The following is an 11643-nucleotide window of genomic DNA, read 5'->3' on the forward strand; positions in this document are numbered from 1 at the left end:
CCACATCACGTGAGTGATCTACCATACCACTGACCTATCGATCCTAAAGTCCTCAGCTCATCTTAGGAGACAGATGAATGCCGTTCTGCAATAAGGGACAGGCGTGTGGCTCTTAGACGGCGAAAATGCCGTCCGACTATAGACGACCTCATAGACTTTAGAGTCGCCAGAGCCAAGGCTCAAGGTCTGGAGAGCAAGAAAAGGTTATGGTTACCGTTCCTGGACTCTATTAATCGTTCCACTTGTTCTACAAAAGAATGGAAAACCATCCGGAGGGTTTCCGGTAAAAACGGCCGGTTATCTGTCCAGCAGCGCTGAAACAGGGATGTCTCCAAACAACGCCTGGAGACATCGCTCAGATGCTGGCACAGCATTTTGCGAAAATTACTGCGAATGCCAGCCAAGATCCTTCCTTTCGCCACTACCGTGCTACTGTAGAAAGGGGCAAGTTGGATTTCAGATCCCCCGATTCTGCCTTACAACTGCCCTTTTCCATGTGAGAGCTGGGATCAGCACTGTCTGAGACTCGTGATATTGCATCCAGCCACGGTCAAATCCGGTACTGCATGCATCGACACTTGCCAGTATCGTCAGAGGAAATTCTCCTCGAATGTTTTAACTTTATATGGCAGTCTGGTCTATTTCCTAACTCGTAGAGAGAGGAAATTTTGGTACCTCTCCTCAAGCCAGGAAAGGACAGCACATGTCCCAGTAGTTATCGGAGTACCGCCTTAAAGAACTGTGTAGGAAAGACCCTGGAGCGAATGGTTAAACATCGTCTGCTCTGGTTCTTAGAGACCAGAAAATCCTTAGCCCTTCTCAGTGTGGATTCCGCAGATTTCGGTCCACTGTCGACAACCCGACCCAGCTAGAGGCGGCTATTCAGCAGGCTTTCCTGAGTAAACATCACCATATTAGTATATTCTCCGATATCAATAAAGCGGGCGAGTCTACTTGGAGACACGGCATACTCGTAAAACTGCATCAATGGGGCTTTCGTGGCCACCTCCCCATTTTCATACGGTCTTTCCTCTCAGCGGTTTTTTAAAACCCGAGTTGCTGATACACTGTCAGTTCGTTTTGAGCTGGAGAATTGTGTCCCTCAGGGCAGTGTTTTAAGTGTTACCCTCTTTGTCATAGCCACCAATATTATCACGTCCATCGTAAGAAGTCCTGTACAGTGCTCCTTATTTGTGGACGACTTTGCTGTTTCTGTTTCTCCATCAGTGACATAACAGCGCCTTGTCAACTGCAACTTACATTGCAGAGGTTAGAGGAGTGGGCTGCAAAGACAGATTTTCAGTTTCGTGCAGTTAAGTGTGTGTGTGTTCATTTTAAGCGTTCTCGTCGTATTTTTTAATTTACCTGACTTGCATATGAGGGACACCATCCTACATTTTAGAGACTCGGTGACGTTTCTGCGCGTCACTTTTGACGCCAAAGTGTCGTGGTTGCCACACCTGAGAGACCTGAAAGCCAGAACCCACAAGGCACTGAACGTCATGAAATGCGTTAGCCACTAGGGGAGCAGACAGGGCGCGTGAACTCGAGTTTTATATGGATTTCTTGTGTTCGCGGCCGGGCTATGGGTGCACGGTATATAGATCGACGAAGACTTGTTATTTAAAGATCATTGACGCTGTCCGCCAAGAGCGGATTCGGCTGGCCACGGGTGCTTATAGGGCCAATCTCTGTGCTGAGGCCAGGAGCCGCCCCTCACTGTCCGGCAGCAGCTCCTAATGGTGCAACAGACATGTAAGTTCCTCGCGGCTCCGACATCACCAGCGTACCACAGTATCGTTCGTCCGCCTCTGGAACGCATTTTCTCCACCCATCCACGAGCCACAGTGCCGTTTGGAATCCGCATGCAGCGTGTGCTGGAGTCACTCAGTCTAGAGCAAGTACAAGCCCAAACTCAGGGTTTTAATGGGCTGCCGCCCTGGTTACTGCTGAAGCTCAGGGTGAGTTTCGATTTATTGCAGTACAGGAGAGACTGCACTCCTCCTTCTGTTTTTAATGCGATATTTTCTGACGTTCTGCATGAGCACCACAACTATGTAGCTATGTTTACGTCTTGGTCCAAACAGTGGTACTCCGTTGCTAGCTCGGTTTTTTTCCGGCTTCGTCTCCCCAAGCCCCGACTGCCTCAAGCATTTACTGTCTTCGACGCAGAATTATATGAGATCTCGCAGGCACTGGAGCAAATGAGACGTTATTCCAGTGCTAAATTTGTAGTCTGTTCCGCTTCTCTGAGTGCCCTTCACTCCCTCCAGCGTTTGTACCCAGCAGATAAAATAGTCCAGAATATTCAGGATGTCCTCCTCCAACTACAACGACCGGAGAACGAGGTCTCATTTTGCCGGGTACCAGAGCGCATGGGTATTGTGGAGAACAAAAGAGTGAATCTAGCAGCCGAGGAGGTGTGTCGTGATCCTCAGGTATTTCAGCGTGCCATCCCCCTGCATGTTAGAGCCTCGCTGTTGAGGTTCAGAGTCATGCGTCGATGGTAAGACGAGTGGCTGGAGGTGACAGACAATAAGCTCCGTCTAGTAAAGCTCCCAGGTCTTCCTTATTCGTCTTCGCATAGGCCACTGCCCTATGACGCATGACTTCTTACTCCGAGGAGAGGACCCTCCAATGTGTGGGGCTTGTAGCCTACAACCACTGTGCGCCACATCTTATTTGACTGTGTTTTATTTTCCAACCAGCTGGCCGCGGCGCATTTGGTGACATACCTGCCCTCTATTTTAAGTAACATTCAAACGAATGTCGTTGGACTTTTAAAGTTTTGTGAATTGTCCAACATCTTTCCCAATATTTTAGGGAGATGGTTTTAATGTCTTAACATGGTGTTTTTTGTAAGTGGTCACCCACGTACATTTACCTGTGCCTTTCTTTTAGCTCCTTCCTCATTTTACTTGTGTTTTAATCTCATGTACTTTTGCGCATGTGACATAGAGTCATTTTGTGGTCGCTTCGAGTGCATGAGTGCGGAACAATTTTCGGGGTTTTAATGTTTTCTTAATGAGTGTAAGGGCGCTGATAACCTCGCCGTTGAGCGGCCATAAGCTCCAAACACAAACACACACTCATACGCGAGCGCGTGTGCGCATGCGTCATAGCAGTGGAAATATTGTCGATGGCAGTGCTGCTAAAATAACTAAACACAGCTTTCTCAAATTCCTTCATCAAAGAAGACCAAGTAAATATTCCAGAATTCGAATCGGGAGCAGCTGCCAGCATGAGTAACGTAGATATCCTCGGGGTGGTGAAGCAACTTAAATCACTTAATAAAATCATATCTTTCGGTTCAGATTGTATACCAGTCAGGTTTCTTTCAGAGTGTGCTGATGTAATAGCTCCATACTTGACAATCATATACAACGCCTCTCTCGACGAAACATCCGTACCCATAGACTGGAAGTTGCACAGGTCTCACTAATGTTCAAGAAAGATATCTCAAAGATGCAAAAATTGTCAGTTGACGCTAAACAATGAAAAGTGTGATGTCATCCACAGGAGTGCTAAAAGGAATCCATTAAACTTCGGTTAATCGATAAATCAATCAAATCTAAAGGCTATAAATTCAACTAGATACTTAGGATTAGCAATTAAGAACAACTTAAATAGGGAAGAACTCATAGAAAAAGTCGTGGGAAAGGCGAAGCAGAGACTACGTTTTGCTGGTAGAACACTTAGAAAAAGCAACAGATCCATTAAAGAGACTGACTACACTACGCTTGTCCGTCCCGTTTTGGAGTACTGCTGCGTGGTGTGGGGTCCTTATCAGAAAGGGTTAACGGAGTACATAGAGAAGACTCAAAGTACGGGAGTACAACCTTGTATTATCGGGAAGTAGAGGAGAGAGTGCCACGGACACGTTACAGGATTTGGGGTGACAATCATTAAAAGAAAGGCATTTATCTTTGCGGCAGGATCATAAAAATTTGAATCACTAACGTTCTCCTCTAAATACGAAAATGTTGACGCCGATCTACATAGGGAGATTCGATTATCATAGTAATATAAGAGAAATCAGAACTGCGCGGTGTTAGAGAGTGGAATAATAGAGAATTATTGTCAACGTGGTACGATGAACACTCTGCCAGGCACTTAAGTGTGATTTGCAGAGTAGCCATGTAGAATTAGATGTAGATCCGAGCGATTACACGTGACTGAAACCTACTCCATATAACTTATACTGTGGTGTGCTTAACCGCTTCTTCACCATGAGACCTAAACTTGCCACAGGCACGCGCACATTTGTGTCCAACAAAAACTTTTGTTATATTTCAGCCACTAAGACAATTATGCAAAATACCGCCCCCGGACACGTTGTAGTAGCCTAAAATTTACTGGAAGCGCCATTCGACGGCCCTGGATCCACTACTGCCGTGTAACGTGTGCCCTTGAGTGGCACATCTGGAAATTATTCTCTCCTTGACCCTCTCTAGTGGTGCCATCGGGAACTGTAAAAGGAAGGAGTGCACAGGCAGTAGGAAATCGAGTGGTGGGGGGCGGTGCGACAAAACAGCGGTGTCCTGGTATGCTAGTAGTGCTGGCTTGTTAAAATTATTGTCTAACGAATAGCAGTAGTTTGGCTTTTGGACTATGTCAGTGCTTAGCTGGATTGGTGGATTAATCAGCATGGAAGGATGTTTTAGAGTTGTGAATTGAGATGGAGAAGATTGAAGGTTACTGAGCTTCCTTACAAGAGTAATACGATACTATATTCGTAGCCAGCAAAGGACCTGTTTGGTATGTTAACTTGAACACTCCTACATGCAATACTTGTGCTGTGTTGATAAATATACACCACTGGGTGACTTAAGTTACTGGTATATTAGAAGTGCACAAATTATTTACTCTGTGAATCCTAATGCAGATTGGCGTGGTAGCGTCGAGTAATTGACAATATATGAAGTTATTCTGAACCGCCTAATATTGTTCTCATCTCGCTATAGTTTTTCTGAATGTCAGACTATTGCTTATATTTGTTAGTCGGATACTGCATCAGCTACAGTGTGTGGGAAAAGGTATTTGAGTCCGAAATCTTCTACTACCTCTTGGCATATGGATACAGTGATTTGTAAACAATTGCTGCTAGCAACTCAGGGGTTTCATTTAATAGTGTATGTTATGTATGTACGGGCTTACCTAAAGGCAAAAATGTTGTATGTGTGTTTAGCTGACCGTCGTGTGATTACTATGATTTGTGAAATCGAGAATGAGGAAATCTTTGCTACTGCTGTCAATGGAGATATCTTGTAACCTGGGATTCGCGGTGGCTATTAGTTGTAAGCCTTTTGCCTTCCAAGGATTGATGATTGTTCTTTTCACATTGTGTGACGAAATGTCTGAGTTATGAGGTGTTGGATGGGCATTAGAGGTTCAGTCCGATATCAGTTGGCATTGTCTGGTGAGCCACAGCCGGCCGCTGTGGCCGAGCAGTTCTAGGCGCTTCAGTCCGGAACTGCGCTCCTGCTACGGTCGGAGGTTCGAATCCTGCCTCGGGCATTAATGTGTGTGATGTCCTTAGGTTAGATACGTTGAAGTAGTTTTAAGTCTGGGGGACTGATGACCTCAAATGTCTAGTCTCATAGAGCTGTTAGCAAATGTCGGGCCCGCAACGGATTGGGGCCGCTTGATAGTGGTGACCGAGGTTCGGTCGCAAGAAACTATCTAGGCCGGTGTCTTATATTTTAGAATAGCTTAAATCATTATCATTGCATCTGACTGTATTGTAAGTTTTGAATATTTACTTCCTTTCAAGGAAAGTAAATGGTCTCCTAACATATTTTGTTTAATGCTTACGGATTATTAATGGAGTTTGTTTAAATGATTAGTCTATTGGTCAAAAACAAGAAGATATCGTTTCCAGAGTGTCGTAAGAAAATTAGCAATTTTAAAAAGAGTTTATTTCGTATAAATTTGTTTTTGTGATAGAATTTTTATTTTATGTTTTCAAATTCAACAATTGTAAGTAATGGCTCTTATGAAAGATTTTAATGTCGTGAATTTTCTTAATGCACTCGCTACGACTTACAAATTTTGGAAAGTGTGATTAATGTTCAGTTTTAATAAATGTTTGAAAGTGCTATTCTGCTGTTTTACATCCAGTCCTCACTCCACTGCGAACTTGATGCCTTTCTTTCATGCCCCTATCCAGGTCCCGATGCCCTACTCTTCCACACTCCTGACATTGCAGCTGACAGCAAAGTCTCCGTATGTGACCTGATCGACCATAATGGTAATACTTGACGTCCGTGGAAAAATCCGTCTTTTATCGCGGACTCTATTGTTGTTGCATTCCCAATGGATCAAGTTTAGACCTCAGGAAAATCTGCCTGCACATTTCTCGATACTTCAGGTGGCAAAAATGTGTATAAGGCTCTTCCTTCCGTTCTTGCAGAAGACCTTATTAGAGGTGTAACTTTCCATTAACTCATACGTATCAATATTAAACTTCCTTATTATGTCTACGAAACTCTCGCTGGACTCACTCCATATTTGTAGTACCCTGTTTAATTACTCTCGGTAATATCTACAACTATTATTCCTCCTATAACACTATACTAACTTTGCCCTCGTAGCTATAAAAGTCTGAGAGTTTCTTAACTCTTAGTGATACATAATATGAAGATCTTGACTGTAAAGAATGGTAAGGAACAAGTCAGTTGTTTTGAGAAATTGCCGAAAAAATTTCCACAAAAATTCCATAAATAAAATATTTCATGTACATGCAATGCGATTTTTTATTCAGACATGTCACTGTTTGTAAATGTATTTGTAGTAACAATACATTATTAAAATGGTAAATTCTGCCCAAAATTGTATTCTTAAAAAGCCACCAGTGGGTACGTGGGTACGTTTGCTTGTAAAATGAGAGCGCCTACAGAGGGTTAGCACTGACTTGACACTGATTGCTTGCTGGGTGCATTAATGAGACATTACTGTGAAACCTCTCAAAAACATTAAATTAAATTTTCTGAATTGTTTCAGTTTTTTATGTAAGGATTCACATTTACAAGTTCTGCAATAATAAACTTTAACAACCTAAGTCCTGATCTATGGGTCAGCGCAATATAAAATGAATTTTAGAAAGCACCTTACCACATAGCGTAAACAATGTGAAGGATGGCGCGTAACAATTCTACCACCACTGTGTCACGAAAATTCACGAAAATTATCGTAAAGGACCCAATTTAACATTATCTTCTTACTTCAATAAATATTCACATTTATCTGATCAGCAGCAACTTTTGAAGCTCATCAGGGCTCGGGTTCATTTTCAGGATCTTTACCTATTCGTACTTACCAACTTCATCCTCAGATTCGTAAAAATAGCCCTGCGAAGCGTTTTCCTGATACGAACACCGCACTCGCTACTACTACTGGCAGCTATGTTCCTGACATTTAACTGTCTTAACTCTCACGCATCGTGACAAAGTTGCCATTAGCGAGAATCTGAAATTCAAAATAGAGCTGCCAAATCTAGGTTTATCGTCGAACTAACAACCAATACGAATAAAGCACATCACTTATCAGTATTGTATGCAATATTTCCATTTCTCATTGCCACTGTTTACAGTCGAGGGCTTTATATGTTCTCACATGTCTTACCAAACGTAACTTGGTGTCATGCAACAATTGTCCTTTCGACCTGCAACACAGCTGTGTGGCTACAACGCTAATACTTCATGTGCCGATTTACTCGAATACAGAGTGACATTGACATATTGTGCGAGGATCTACGCTCTCTTACGGCATCCACCTGCTGTTGTAAGTCATCGCCCGCATACGAGCCGTTTGTTGTAGCCTCTGTTGTAGTAGCCCCGTGGTCCACTGGATTGAGCGTTGTAAAGCCTGTGACTACAACAACAGTTAAAGCATTTCAGGAAAGGAATGAATGCTAGTATTACCGATACACTTCCCTATCAGAGGCACTCCTAGTCCTTACACCTGAGCTCAACGGTACTGACCGGCCGCCGTGTCATCCTCAGATCATAGGTGTCACTGGATGCGAATATGGAGTGGCATGTGGTCAGCACAAAGCTCTCCCGGCCGTATGTCAGTTTCCGAGACCGGAGCCACTACTTCTCAATCAAGTAGCTCCTCAGTTGACCTCAAAAGGGCTCAGTGCACCCCACTTGCCAACAGCGCTCGGCAGTCAGGATGGTCTCCCATCCAAGTGCTAGCCCAGCCCGACAGCTCTTATCTTCGGTGATCTGACGGGAACCGGTGTTATCACTGCGGCAAGGCCGTTGGCAAAGAATTGGTTTTGCTGGGGTCGAAATCGAATGTAGCAGTGACGTTACCTGATCGCATATAACATGTCTAGGCGAAACCAAGTTCATGTTTTTACCGGGCAGCCGATATCGCTGTCACAGCTCTGAAGTCATTTAAAGAATGACTGTCAGCAGCAAGTGAATATCCATAGCATGCAATACTAGTTGGATGCGACTTTAACTTACCGAGTATAGACTGGGACGTCTATGGATTCAATGCAGGATATAGAAAGACGGTTTTGCGAAGTGCTTTTGAACTGTTGGTTCGGCAGCCCACACGCAATGAAAGTATCGTAGACCTTATAGCTACGAATACGCCGGACCTTATCGATGGTATCAGTATATGGACAGGGATTTATGATCATGATGTCATTACAGCGACTATGGTTCTAAAAGTTAATAAATCGGTCAATAAAGCTAGAACACATTTTCTGCTGGAACGGGCAGGTAGGCAATAGTTAGCATCTCATTTAGGCAATAAATCGACATCATTTAGTTCCAATACAATTGACATAGAGGAATTATCAGCTGCTCTGGAAAAGTACATGCGAAATAAGTAGATTAAGGACAGACAAGACTCACTGTGGTTTAACAACGAAATTCGGGAAATGCTGAGAAAGCGAAGACTGTTGGGCTCTAGGTTCAAAAGATAACACACAAATGACGCCCGGCAACGGTTCCTTGGTAGTCTTGAGTCAGTGAAGAGATCTTTGCGCCAAGCATGCAGCGACTACCACAGTTGTACCTTAGCAAAATAAAATTCTCGTCCTATGTAAAATAGCTAAGCGGATCTAAGTCTTACATCAAGTCACTCGTTGACTAGTCTAGGGTGGCGGCAGCAGATAGTAAAATAAAAGTCGGTTTTAAATTTCAATTTTAAGAAATTATTCACGCAGGAGAATCGCACAAACAAACAGTCATTTGAACATCACACAGAGCCAATACGGACGAAATAGTAATAAACATAGTAATAAATATTGATACCGTAGAGAAAAAACTGAAACAGTTGAAAACCGAAGAAATCGCCGAAAGGTAAGAAACTGAAGAGAAGGGACCTGGATCAATTGAAAGGCCCAGAAGTCATTGAGAGAATGAAATTAACCATGCAAGATACGTTACTATAAGTCGCCGTTTCAGTGTATGACAACACTATGGCGATAATTTAAGTACTTGGCTTCCACTGTATGCGTTTAGCCATTCTACACTCGGATGACGGCTCACCGTCGATAAAAGATACACTGACGATAGCCGCCTAATTTGTAACTTACCAGGCGTCTCCTCCCACTCGCACAGGAGCATTTCGTGTCCCCTATAGAATACGCAGTTACTCGCTACGGCCAGCAGAAGAAACTGGACTGAAGCGCTGCTGGTGTGCACGTGGTAGTGCTGTGCCACTTGAGTGTGCAATCAACGTCCTCAACTTTGGTGTCAATTGCTTCATGTTGCCCCGCAATACTGCTACAGGTATATCATAATGAATGGGTATATTATGCACGTCGTCCGCTCATGACGTTTTGTTCAGTCGTTACATTTCTCCCTATGAAAGCCTGCACTACAAGAGTAAGGATGTTTAATTATTAGCGGGACCGGAAAGTAATGTCGTTTTCATAAATTAAATTCAAACAGATAAATTGTGAACAAGTTGTTTTAGTCAGTGATGCAATCACCTTCGTTATCAACAATATTTTTATATCTAATGTGCAAATTATCAATTCCAGACCGCTAAAAATCAATTGGATTTTCAGCAAAATATCCTGAGATGGCATTTTGGACAAAATCCGAAGTTTCACACTTTTGTAACTTACAAAGTGTTGTATGGAACGGAATAAATGCAAATTCGATGGCTTAATATCGAACGCGTATTGTGGATGAGGCGATACCTCCCATCCAAATTCATAAATTTTTTTCCTCGTTTTATCTTGCGCATTGCCATCTTGCATTCCGTAAAATTAGGAGAGAATATTTTTCTAAAATTTCGTGCAAGCATACAGAAACTGGCGACAACTTTCGTGGTCAATATTTCGGTGCGACGCAGTCGTCGTGATTTATTATGTCCTTCTTTAAATTTCCACATTTTGGCACGTGTGCTGTGTGAATGTTTTTAAATTCTCGGAAAACAGGTTAAATACATAGCATTCTAGGTTTTATTACAGTGTTCGTAGCTAGTAACGACTACAAATCGAGGTTCCAGTTTATGAGAGTCATCTGAAGATAGGTTTGTGTTATATCCGAAACTGCTAGTGGATTGATTTAAATAAACTTTGCCACGCGGAGTAGTCGCGAGTCCAGGGCACCTTGCCATGGTTCGCGAGGCTTCTCCTGTCGGTTAGCGTAAGTAAGTTTAAGTTAGATTAAGTAACCTGAGCAGTTTGGGCCCATAGGAACTTACCATAAATTTTCGAATTTCCTAAATAAACTTTATGGTTATACTGCAGACACAGTTCTCATATTGTCTGCTTTCAACAAGACAGTGTTAGAATTATTACATTCTTCTTGATGCTGAGGTTATTTCGTCCGTATCATTTAACGTCCAAACCATGTGGTATACGTAGTATTGTCATGGTATGTTCTCCCCATGATCTCAATAATTCTTAAGCAATGTCGTTTTCTTCAGGTTTCTTGTTTTAAGTTAGGTCTTTCAGTTCTATGTCAAGTTCTTCTCACAGTATCGTATCTGCCATTTATACTTCATCTAATCCCGCTGCCCTTTCTGTAATATTTTCTTCTAGTTCGTTTCCTTTACATAGGCCTCCTATAATTTCTTCGAAACTTTATCATCCTTTCTTTACTTAGTACTGACTTGCCATCTGAACTTCTCTTTTCTCCAGAAACCTCTTTAATTTTTTATAGTATACATATATCTTTCACATTCCATTACAACTACTGACGGCCTTTGGAGAGCCAGTCCTAACAAAACTATAACATCTGGTGAGCAAGGTGTATGAGACAGACGAAATACCCTCAGACTTCAAGAAGAATATACTAATTCCAATCCCAAAGAAAGCAGGTGCTGACAGCTGTGAAAATTACCGAACAATCAGTTTACTAAGTCACGGATACAAAATACTAACGCGAATTATTTACAGACGAATGGAAAAACTGGTAGAATCCGACTTCAGGGAAGATTAGTTTGGATTCCGTAGAAATATAGGAACACGTGAGACAATACTGACCCTACGACTTATCTTAGAAGCTAGATTAAGGAAAGGCAAACCTACGTTTCTAGCATTTGTAGACTTAGAGAAAGCTTTTGACAATGTTGACTGGAATTCTCTCTTTCAAATTCTGAAGGTGGCAGGGGTAAAATACAGGGAGCGAAAGGCTATTTACAATTTGTATAGAAACCAGATGGCAG

At 42.6% G+C, this 11643-nt stretch overlaps 1 pseudogene; it reads right to left on the reverse strand.

Annotated features, from left to right (window-relative positions):
* Positions 1 to 8151: 8151 nt before the first annotated feature.
* Positions 8152 to 8269, reverse strand: LOC126299699 (5S ribosomal RNA; annotated as a pseudogene).
* Positions 8270 to 11643: the final 3374 nt, after the last annotated feature.

Source organism: Schistocerca gregaria, chromosome X (genome assembly GCF_023897955.1).
Source record: "Schistocerca gregaria isolate iqSchGreg1 chromosome X, iqSchGreg1.2, whole genome shotgun sequence".
Classification (NCBI taxonomy): Eukaryota; Metazoa; Arthropoda; class Insecta; order Orthoptera; family Acrididae; genus Schistocerca; species Schistocerca gregaria.